The sequence below is a fragment of the Neofelis nebulosa genome, chromosome 6, assembly GCF_028018385.1.
Source record: "Neofelis nebulosa isolate mNeoNeb1 chromosome 6, mNeoNeb1.pri, whole genome shotgun sequence".
Taxonomy (NCBI): Eukaryota; Metazoa; Chordata; class Mammalia; order Carnivora; family Felidae; genus Neofelis; species Neofelis nebulosa.
The window spans coordinates 4,547,458-4,559,001 of NC_080787.1; positions in this window are offsets into that span (position 1 = coordinate 4,547,458).

Genomic DNA, 11,544 nt, shown 5'->3' on the forward strand with positions numbered 1-11,544 from the left:
CATTAACCTAAACCATTAGAGTCTCTTGTGATTTTATAGAGAAAATATGTTATATTCTGTTTGTATAAGGATAGGAAAGTGCAATATATTTTGTTATGTATGTTACATTAAGATTACACAATATTAATCTCAAATTTTATTTTATTATAGAATTTAATCATTTTTAAAAATATTTTAAAACTTCCAAACTCATTCTATGAGGCCATGATTATCTTGATTCAAAACCAAAGACCCCACTAAAAAGAATTACAGACCAATATCTCTGATGAACATCAATGCACAAATTCTCAACAAGATACTAGCAAACCATTTCCAACAATACATGAAAACAATTATTCACCATTATCAATGGTATTTATTCCTGGGCTGCAGGGATGTTTCAATATTTACAAATGAATTAATGTGACACATCACATTAATGAAATAAAGGTTAAGAACCACATGACCCTCTCAATAGATGCAGAAAAAGATTTGACAAAATACAGCATCCTTTCTGGATAAAAACCCTCAAGAAAGTGGGGATAGAAGGAACATACCACAACATGATAAAGGTCATATACAAAAGACCCACAGCTAATATCATTCTCAATGGGAAAAATCTGAGAGCTTTCCCCCTCAGGCCAGGAACAGGACAAGGATATCCACTCTCACCACTTTTATTCAACATACTACTGGAAGTCTTGTCCTCAGCAATCAGACAACAACAACGAAAGTAATAAAAGGCATCCAAACCCAGCAAGGATGAAGTCAAACATTTACTCTTTGCAAATCACATGATACTCCACCTAGAAAACCTGAAAGACTCCACCAAAACCTGATCTAATGGATACATGAATACAGCAAAGTAGCAGGATATAAAATCAACATAGAGAAATCAGTTCTATTTATATAAGCAGTAGAAAGAGAAATAAAAGAATTGATCCATTTAAAATTACACCAGATCAGGGGTGCCTGAGTGGCTCATTCAGTTAAGCATCTGATATTTGGTTTCGGCTCAGATCATGGTCTTGCATTTCGTGGGTTCGAGCCCTGCAGCAGGCTCTGTCCTGCCAGTGCAGATTCTGCTTGGGATTCTCCTTCTCCATCTCTCTCTGCCCCTCCCCCACTTGCTAACTCTGTCTCTATTGAAATAAATAAATACATGTAAAAACAATTTAAAAAAATAAAAATAAAATTACAACAAAACCCATAAAATATCTAGTACTAAACCTAACCAAAGAGGTAAAAGATAAGTACTCTGAAAACTCTAGAAAGATTATGAAAGAAATTGAAGAAGGCAAAAATAAATGGAAAAACAGTCCATGCTCATGGATTGGAAAAACAAATATTGTTAAAAGGTCAATGCTACCCAAAGCAATCTATGCATTCAATGCAATCCCTATCAAAATACCACCAGCATTCTTCACAGAGCTAGAACAAGCAAACCTAAAATTTGTATGGAACCATAGAAGACCCCAAATAGCCAAAGTAATGTTGAAGAAGAAAACCAGTTAGAGGCATCACAATTCCAGATTTCAGCTGTTTTTTAAAACTGTAATCATCAAAAGAATGAAATCTTGCCATTTGCAACAATGTAGATGGAGCTAGAATGAATTGTGCTAAGCGAAATAAGTCAGTCAGAGAAAGACAAATATCATATGATTTCACTCATATGTGGAATTTACAAAACAAAACAGGTGAATATAAAAAAAGGAAAGAAAAATAGGGCAAAAACATATAGGGAGGTAAAGCATAAGATACTCTTATATACAGAGATCTAAGGTTTGCTGTAAGGCTTGGGGGAATGGGTTAAATGGGTGATGGCATTAAGGAAGGCACTTGTTAGGGTTATCATTGGGTGTTATGTGTAAGTATGAATCACTATATTCTAGTTCTGAAACCATTATTACACTCTAAGTTAAGTAACCTGGATTCAAATTTTTAAAAATTGTATAAATATTTTATACAGTTTTATATACATATATGACATTTATATAACGTTACAAAAACATTACATAATAACATATAAACATTGTATAATAAATACATGTAAATATTATATTGTATATAAATGTATATGTAAACATTATATAATAATATATACCTAAATATGTGCAATATATGCATGTATAAATACAAACATTATATCATATAAAGTTTATATATGTATAAGAAATAAACTTTATATAATAATTACACTTGATCACCTGTAGAAGAGTCTCCTGTCCCATCCTTCTCTTTCCCTGATACCTTTCATAAGTAAGCACCCACTCTGAAATATTTTGGCTGTTTCTTTTAGCATTTAACTATTTCCAAATAATATACTCAAACTTCTAATTATTCTTTTGTTTAGATAATATCTACTAAATCCAACCTGCGCAGGCCTATCACCTTCTTCTCCTTTATGTATCTGTAACTGATTAACAAGCACACTTACTCTCCTCAGTGACAACATCTTTTGCACATGGGTGCCATCATGGAACCCCCCTCCCTTAATCATCATCCTAAAAGCAATCTGTAGTGGTCTCTGTTAGTGGATCACATGCCTTCATCTTTCTTGTGAAACACATTCTCTTTTGGTAATTTTCTAAGTGTAAGAAATATAGTTTTACTCCATGAGTGTCTGGTTGAGAGAAGTGTTTTCCATTTGTGCACTGATCCTGGCTTCCTGATCAATGGATTGCAGACAGAACAATATGTTCTTGAGATCAGTAAACCTGGTGACAGTTTACCATTTCTGTCAGTAATTCTCCTGCCAGTCAGATCTTCAGAGAAAGTCCAGCCTAGAGTTTTTCCTCCACTCTTTCCACTGCTTTTATAATGAATTAGTTGTCTATATTATGGCCCTTTTTGTCTAACATGTCTCTGCATTTATGTACTAAGCTCTGAACAAAATTTATGTGTTTTTTAATGAAATGATTATAAAGAATAGATCCTCGGGAATAGAAATCCAAGGAGAGTAACATCAACATTATGGTGGCATAAAATACCCACAGGCACCTCCAGTGCCCTGTGTGCCCCACCACCACACATACACGCACACTCTGTCACCAGCTCCTGGTGTATGCTCCTGAGGACAGTAGCAAGAGTGATCTCCAGTGGATTACTAGATAGAAGCTCAGAAAGCAGGCCAGGGCCTGCTGACCAGCCAGAAATCACATACTTAATCTGCGGCATCACCTTCAAGAAAACAAAAGAGAGTCCATCAGCAGCCAGCCTGGTGCATGGAAAAGTCAACTGAAGACATACAAGCTTGAGATGTGTGCCAGCATGGAGTGGGTGTACTTGCACAAGATCTGAGACAGTCTCAGAATCTTTTCCAGGGCTGAGGAAAAGTATTTCTCCCCTGAAGGCATTTGTTAAAAATTGGAAAAAGTGACGGATACTTCAAAAGCAAAGCAAGTAACACAAAACTTCAAAGAAGATGAAAAATCAGGAAGATATGAGACCACCAAAGTGACACAGCAATCTTCCAGTAATGGAACCCATAGACATAGAGACCTACAACTTACCCAATAAAGAATTCAAAATTTAAGGAAATTTGACGTGCTACAGGAAAACACAGAAAGACAAGTCACCAAAATCAAGGAAAACAATATATGAACAAAGTAAGACTAGCAAACAGATATATGTCATTAAAAGAGCCAAACAGAAATTCTGGAGCTGCCAAATACAATAAATGAAATGAAATATGCTATAGAGAGTATTAATATCAGATACATCAAAGAGAAGGAAAAATCTGTGATTTGGAAGACAAGAAGTTTGAAATTGCTGAGTTAGAAAAGAATAAAGAAAAAAAGAGTGAAGAACGCCAATGAACTATGGGATGCCATCAAATGAAACAATTATAATTACACTTGATCACCTGTAGAAGAGTCACCTGTCCCATCCTTCTCTGTCCCTGATACCTTTCATAATTAATTAATGCATTTCCAGAAAGACTAGAGAAGGAGAAAGGAGAAGAAGGTTTACTTAAAAAAAATAATGGCTGGGGGTGCCTGGGTGGCTCAGTTGGTGAGCGCTGACTTTGGCTCTGGTCATGACCTCATCTGTGTGCTGACAGCTCAGAGCCTGGAGCCTGCCTCTGGTCTGTGTCTCCCTCTCTCTCTGCCCTTCCTCTGCTCATGCTGTGTCTGTCTGCCTGTCTCTCTCTCTCTCTCTCTCTCTCTCTCTCTCAAAAATACAATAAAATAACATTTAAAAAGTTTTTAATAAATAAAAATAAATGAAAATAATAGCTGAGAAATTCCTAAACCTGGGGAGAGATTTGAATATCCATATTCATCAGGCTAATAGGTCAGCCCATAATTTCAATACAAAATTAGCTTCACTGGTGACTCAGTTGAGCACTTGGTTCTTGATTTCAGCTTGGATTATGATCCCAACATCATGGGTCAAGCCTCACGTCAGGCTCTGCACTGAGTTGGAATCTCCTTAAGACTCTCTCCCTCTCTATTGCCCCCCCTGCCCCTCCTGTGCTCTCTCTCTAACTTTTAAAACTAAAAAAAAAAAAAAAATTATCGTCTCCAAAACACATTATAATAAAACTGTCCAAAATCAAAGACAAGTTGGGGCGCCTGGGTGGCTCAGTCGGTTAAGCGTCCGACTTCGGCTCAGGTCACGATCTCACGGTCCGTGGGTTCGAGCCCCGCATCGGGCTCTGGGCTGATGGCTCAGAGCCTGGAGCCTGCTTCCGATTCTGTGTCTCCCTCTCTCTCTACCCCTCCCCCGTTCATGCTCTGTCTCTCTCTGTCTCAAAAATAAATAACGTTAAAAAAAATTAAAAAAAAAAGACAAGTAGAGAATCCTAAAAGCAGCAAGAAAAAAAAATATGGTAACCTACAATGAAACCTGCATTAGGCTTTCTGCAGATTTCTCAGCAGAAAGCCTGTAGGCCAGGAGAGAACAGGATAATATCGTCAAAGTGATGAAAGAAAACAAAAAGCTAAAGAGTACTCTATCCAGCAAAGTTATCTTTTAGAAATAAAGAGAAATAAAGACTTCCAGAAAAACAAAAGGTGAGGAAAATCATCACCACTAGACTTGTCTTCCAGATGAAATTTATTCAAGCTGAAGTAAAACAACACTAATTAGTGACATGAAAACATGTGAACATATGCAGCACACTAACAAAGGTAAATATAAACTAAAATTCAAAATACTCTAATAATGTAATATGGTGGAGTGTTATTAACAACTATAGTAGAAAGACTAAATGACAAGGCTATTAAAAATAACTATAGCTACTATAACTTGTTAATAAACAATACAAAAAGCAATAATTTGTGACATTACAGCATAATAGGAAAGAAAAGCGGCAAAGAGTTTTTTGCAATTGATATTGTTATCAGCATAGAGTGTTCTATATAATATATACACATATATATTTATGTAGTATTTACATACATATATGATGATTTATGTAAATATCTAGTAACTGCAAAGCAAAAACCTATACTAGGTTTCCAATAGATCCAATAGATAAACAGAAGGGATTCAAAGCATATCACTATGGAAAATCATCAATTCACAAAGGAAGGCCATAAGAGAGGAAGGAAGGAGCAAGATAATTACAAAAAAGTTGGAAAAAAATTAATGAAATGGCATTATCAAGATATTACTAATCAATAATTACTTTAAATGAATTAAATTATCCAATCAAAAGATACAGGATAGCTGAATGGGTTTAAAAAACAAGATACAGAAATATGCTGCCCAGAAGAAACTCACTACAAATTTAAGGGCACACATAGACTTGTGAGATGATGGAAAAAGATGTTTCAACCAAAGATAATCAAATAAAGCAGGTTATATACTTACATCACAAAAATATAAGCTTTAAGCTAAAAATTGTCAAAAGAGACAAAGAAGGTCATTACATAATGATAAATGATCAATTCATCAGAAAGATACAAAAACTGTAATAGGTATACATCGGAGCACCTAAATACACAAAGTTCATACTAATGGAACTTAGAGAAGAAATTAAACAGCAATACAATAATATTGGAAAGTTTAATTTCCCACTCCCAGCAATGGTTAGACCATTAGAGAAAGAATCAATAAGGAAACAGAAGATTTTAACACATTAGACCAAATGGACATGACAGATACACACAGAACATTCCATTCAGCAATAACAAAACACACATTCTTCTCAAGTGGAGATGGAATATTTTCTAGGACAGATCATACAGTAGGACACAAAACAAGTATCAACAAATTCAAGAAGATGGGAATAATAGCAAGTATATTTACTGACTACAATGGTATAAAAATAGAAATCAATAACAGTAGGAAATCTTGAAAACTCACAGCTACATGGAGATTAAACAACACACTGCTGGATCAAATGGATCCACTGGATTGAAGAAGATATCAAAGGGAAATTTAAAAAATATCCTAACACACAAAAAAGTGATATGTACATACCAAACCTATATAACAAGAGCAGTCTTAAGAAGTTTATAGAATAAAGATAAAAGAAAAATCTTGAATAAAAAACCTAAATATATACCTCAAGGAACTAGAAAAAGAAGAACAAACTAAACACAGAGTTAGCAAAAGGAAGGAAATAAAAATTAGAGCAGAAATAAATGAAATAGAGAACAGGAAAACAACATAAAAGATTAACAAAACTATGAGTTGGTTCTTTGAAAAGACAAAATTTACAAACTATTACCTACAATAATGGAGAGAGAGGGGATCCAAATAAAGAAAATTAAAAATGAAAAGGAGTCATTCAGCTGATGCCATAAAAATATAAAGGATCACAAGAGACTATTATGAACAATTACTCACCAACAAACTGGACAATCTAGAAACATACAATCTCCAATACTGAATCATGAGGAAACAGAAAATCTGAAGGGACCAATAACATGACTGGAAGTCCTAACTAAAGCAATAAGACAATAAAAAGAAATGAAAAGCATCCAAATCAGACAGGAAGAAGTAAAATTATTTGTTTGCAGGTGACATTATCATGTATACCAAAAATCCTAAAGATTCCACCACAACTTTTTAGGGGGGAACTAATAAATTCAGTGAAGTTGCAGGATACAAAATCAACATACAAATATCAGTTGCATTTCTATGCAACAAGAGTGAATCATATGAAAAAAAAAACAAGAAATAATCCCATATACAGTAGCATCAATAGCAATAAAATGCTTGCAAATAAGTTTAACCAAGGAGCTAAATTATTTTCACACTGAAAACTCTAAGACATTGATGGAAGAAATTGACAAAGACACAAACAAGTGTAAAAATATGTGTTTCTCATGGATAAAAATATATATATTGTTAAAATGTCCATAATGCCCAAAGCCATCTACAGATTTAATGCAATGCCTCCTAAATTCAAATGGAATTTTTCACAGAAACAGAAAAAACAATTCTAAACTTTGTATGAAACATCAAAAGACCCTGAATAGCTAAAGCAATCCTAAGAAAGAAGAAGAGGGGCGCCTGGGTGGCGCAGTCGGTTAAGCGTCCGACTTCAGCCAGGTCACGATCTCACGGTCCGTGAGTTCGAGCCCCGCGTCGGGCTCTGGGCTGATGGCTCGGAGCCTGGAGCCTGTTTCTGATTCTGTGTCTCCCTCTCTCTCTGCCCCTCCCCCGTTCATGCTCTGTCTCTCTCTGTCCCAAAAATAAAAAAAATAAACGTTGAAAAAAAAAAAAGAAGAAGAAATTCCAGTCATCTCATTCCCTGATTTCCAAATATATCATAAAGTTACATGGTTTTGATTATTATTCCAAGCAAATCAGAATGTATGTTGACTTACCTTGTACTACTTATACTTTTTAAAAAAGGCAAATTTGGTAGACCACTTACAAATTTGAAAGTCAAATATTCCTAATGTGGGTATGAAGCTCCAACCCATTTTTAAATAATCCATGAGGCTGGATGGTGGGGGCGGGTGGAACTGGAGCAAGAGAAGGCTCTACAGTAGGTCCAGGCTGTGGCGCAAGGAGATCCATTACATGACAGCTATGACTAGGGAGGCCATGTTGTCCCAATTTATGCATAATTTTCAATAATGTTCCCTTTTCTGTTCAGAAGTGTCCTAATTTAGCTAATAAATCACATGGTCATGCTGACTGTGTCCTAAAAGTTACAAGGCCCACCAGCATCTGTGGAACAAGAATGCTGTGTGGAGTCTCTGGAAAGCTCCAGTGAGGAAATGTGAGTGCATGCTGACAATTCTTTACGTGAAAGGGGCTTCTAACTTACTGTTCATCTCTGCTCAAAGAAGCTGATTATAGGCCACAAAGTAACTAGATAACTCAATCTGCCTATCATGAAATGAGTATTATGTGATCTACCAAAATCATAAAGTTGGAAATTCCAGGGGACATTCCATATTTAAATATGCATGTCACTCTTAGGACTAGCAGAAGACAACATGTAATTCATTTGAGGGTTGTGTTCCAATCCACTTTTAGACACAAGTGAAATTCATGTGTCAGGCTCAAGCCCCTGTGTTGTCTTACAGATTTACTGCTTCTCCCTTAACCCACACACACAGCCTTAGGAGACATTCCCTGTGGTGTGAGAAGTTCTCTATTAAAAGTGGACATAGGATTGAAAGGTCCAGACTTGGTTAAAACTGAGACAGCATTGGGGTGCCTGGGTGGCTCAGTCGGTGGAGTGTGTGACTTCGGCTCAGGTCATGATCTCACGGCTCATGAGTTCGAGCCCCGCCATGGGCTCTGTGCTGACAGCTCAGAGCCTGGAGCCTGCTTCGGATTCTGTCTCCCTCTCTCTCTGCCCCTTCTCCATTCATGCTCTCTCTCTCTCTCTCTCTCTCTCTCTCTCTCAAAAATAAGTAAACATTCAAAAAATAAAAATAAAAACTGAGACAGAATCAAAGTGGTCTGTTACTGAATCTAAGGTTTGGACTTGCAAACATTCATTCTTCTTGAATACACACCTACCCACACTGTTCAAATCGCAAAATAAAGCACAGTATCATCAATACAGCAGAAACATCATGTTTACTCCTGCCCAATTACAGTAACCCTTTTCAGTGATGATCATTAATTTGAAATTCATTTTATCTTTATTTTATTTTTTATTTAATTATATACTTATTTATTTACTTATTTTATTGTTCTTTACATTTTTTTACATAATTAATGTATCTTACATCATATAAAATAAGACGCTACAGGTATTTAAACTTGAAGTACATAGCAATATATGTATTTTTCTGCAGCTTGTTTTTTCAAGCCCTGTTACACAGAATGATTATGTATTTGCAATCATTGTAATCATTATCTCTGGAATGTACAAAAACATATTGCCCCTTTTAGGACCTATTTCTCACAGAGGTTCCTACCAAATCCTGAACCCGCTGCCATTCTGGGGGGAGTGAATGATGCTTATTACTGACAACATCTGAGAACTGAGGTGGCAGCAGGATTGAGGGGATGATCCAGCAGCTCCACTGCTCAAGGCAGGGTCAACAAGGGCAGGACACAGGGAAGGGTGACCTACTCACTTAGCCTTCAACAGTAAACAGTTCTTAATTGCTTATTTCTTCCCTGAAAGAGATGACCCCAGAGATTACCTCGCTGTGTGAACAAAAATGGAATATTGGAAACTTCAATAGCTGACTGAGCATGGGGACAAAACACCTCCTCAGGTCTCTCTTCTGAGTATGAGAGTCCATGGAGACCAAGAGAAAATGAGACCCTCACTATCAGTCCCTGTATTCAGCCAGCTCAATAATTAGATCCCAAGGGTTTGCCTTCCTACCTAGGAAGAAGTGGATACTTTGAATATCTCCCTAACTACATTTCTAGCTTTAAACAACTGCTCTTTAACCAGGTCTACAGAGATGTCCACACCATTGTAGGAAAAGGATGAGCAAGTGCAACAAGCCTAAAATCTCTCAGAACAGAGTGGGACCACCATCAATAAATCAAACGACAGTGCCTTGATCATTCCTCACTATCCTTCTAGATCATAATTGCCCTATGGGTAATTAAGATAGTTAATCAAGGATTAATGAAAAAAAACCTATTTATTTTTCACTTAAAAGAAAGTGAAAAGGCAAGAAAAGTTCAAGTGACCAAAACTCTGGAATGCATTTTTTAAGTATAGTTGACATCCATATTAATTTCAGGTGTACAACCAGTGATTCAACAATCATATACACTATGAAATGCTTATCACAATAGATGTAGTCACTATCTGTCATCGTACAATGTTATTATGATATTATTGACTATATTCCCTTTGGTATGCTTTTAATTTCTGTGACCTATGTATAACTGAAAATTTGTACCTCTTATTCCCCTTCTCCTATTTCACCCATCCCCCTACCTGCACCCCTGGCAACTACCAGTTTGTTCTCTGTATTTATAAGTCCCTGTCTGGTATTGTTTGCTTATTTTGCTTTTTAGATAGAAATCTTGCCATTCAAAACAATATGGTTGGACCTAGAGGGAAGGACGCTAAATGAAATACGTCAGACATATACCATATAATTTCACTTACATGCAGAATGACATTTATATTTAGATTCATATATGCATCAATCATACAAGGAATTACCTGAACATTTAAACATTCATATATTTTTTGTATCTACTCTGTCTTTTCAATCCAAAACCATGTGCTTGTTATGGCTGAGCAATATTCCACTGTGTGTGTTTGTGTTTGTATATACATACATACATACATACATACATACATCTTTATCCATTCACCTATCGATGGACATTGGTTGTTTCCATATCTCAGCTATCATAAACAAGGCTACAATAAACATAGAGGCATATATTAGTGTTTTTCTTTTCTATTTTTTGTACCTATGATGAGCACTGAGTGATGTATGGAATTACCGAATCACTATATTGTACATATGAAATTAATGTAACACTGTATGTTAACTATCTAGACTTGATAAAATAAAAGGAAATGTTTTTGTTTTCTTTGGGTGAATACCCAGTCATGCAAATATACTATTTCTATTTTTAACCTTTTGAGGAACCTCCATACTCTTTTCCACAGTGGCTGCACCAGTTTGCATTCCTACCAGCAGTTCACGAGGGTTCCTTTTGCTCCACAAACACTTATTTCTTGTCTTTTTTATTTTAGCCATTCTTAGAGCTGAAAGTGATACCTTATTGTGGTTTTGATTTGCATTTTCCTGAAAAAAATTTGTTCAGTGTTGTTTGAACATCTTGACATGTGTCTGTTGGCCATCTGTATGTATTCTTGGAAAAATATCTATTCAGGTTCTCCACCATTAAAAACAATGGTATCTTGACATTTGCAACATGGATGAACCTAGAAAGTATAATGCTGAGTGAAATAATTCAAATACCATATGATTTCACTCATAGGTGGAATTTAAGAAACAAAACTAATGAACAAAGAAAAAAAGACAAAAAAAATTAAATACAGAGAACAAACTGGTAGTTGGCAGAGAGAAGGTGGGTGGAGGGATGGATAAAATAGATATAGGAAATTAAGAATACACTTCTCTTGAAAAGCACTAAGAAATGAATAGGACTGTTGAGCTATTATATTGTACACATGAAACTAATAAA